Below are 1,393 nucleotides of genomic sequence, written 5' to 3'. Positions count from 1 at the left end.
TAGCCTTTTCAATCAATGGTGTTGAGGAAAACTGGACAGCTACATGTAAAAGAATGAAACTGGGCCATTTTCTTACACTATACACAAAAACAAACTCAAAATAGATTTAAAGACTTAAATGTGAGACCTGAGCCCAGAGAACTCCTAAAAGAAAATAGAGGCAGTAATCTCTTGGATATCAGCCACAGCAACATATTTATGGCTATGTCTCCTCAGGCAAGGGAAACAAAAGCAAAAATAAACTAGAGACTACACCAAAATAAAAGCTTTTATAGAGCAAAGGGAACCATCAACAAAACAAAAAGGCAACATACTGAGAGAGGGCATCTGCAAATGATATCTGATAAAGGATTGCTATCCAAAATATATAATATCCAAACTTAAACACTTGACACCAAAAAGGCCAAAATTCGATTGAAAAATGGGCAGAGAAAAAAAAAAAAAAAGAAAGAAAAATGGGCAGAGGACCTAAACAGACATTTTTCAGAGAAGACGTACAAATGGCCAACAGACATGTGAAAAGATGTTCAATAACACTAAATCATGAGGGAAATGCAAATGAAAACAGCACAATGAGATACCACCTCCTGCCAGTCAGAACAGCTAGTATCAAAGAGACAAGAAATAACAAGTGCTGGTGAGGAAATGGAGAAAAAAGAGCCCTCATTCCCTGGTGGTGGGAAAGTAAACTGGTACAACACTGTGAAAAACAGTACAGAGGATCCTCAACAAATTAAAAATACAAATGCCGGTGCCTGGGTGCTCGGTGTGTTAAGCGGCTGACTCTTGATCTCAGCTCAGGTCTTGATCTCAGGGTCATGAGTTCAAGCCCTGAGTTGGGCTCCAAGCTGGGTGGGGGAATCCACTTAAAAGCAAGACAAAACAAAACCCCCAAACAAATGCCATGTGATCCAGTAATTCCACTACTGGGTATTTACCCAAAGAAAATGAAAACAATGGCAGCCTGGTGGCTCAGTGGTTTAGCGCCACCTTCGGTCCGGGGTGTGATCCTGAAGACTCAGGATCAAGTCCCACGTCGGGCTCCCTGCATGGAGCCTGCTTCTCACTCTGCTTGTGTCTCTGCCTCTCTCTGTGTGTCTCTCATGAAAAAGTAAATAAAATCTTAAAAAAAAAAAAAAAAAGAAAATGAAAACACTAATTCGAAAAGATACACACATTACTGTTTATTACAGCATTACTTACAATAGCCAAGATAAGGAAGCAACCCAAGTGTCCATCGATGGATGATAGATTAAGATGTGGTGTGTGTGTGTGTGTGTGTATACATATATATACGCAAAGGAGTATTACCTGGTCATAAAGAATGAGGTTTTGCCATTTGCGACAACATGGATGGATCTAGAGGGCATTATGCTAAGTGAACTAAGTCAGA

Source organism: Canis aureus, chromosome 5, assembly GCF_053574225.1.
Source record: "Canis aureus isolate CA01 chromosome 5, VMU_Caureus_v.1.0, whole genome shotgun sequence".
Lineage (NCBI taxonomy): Eukaryota > Metazoa > Chordata > Mammalia > Carnivora > Canidae > Canis > Canis aureus.
This window is presented reverse-complemented; position numbering follows the sequence as displayed.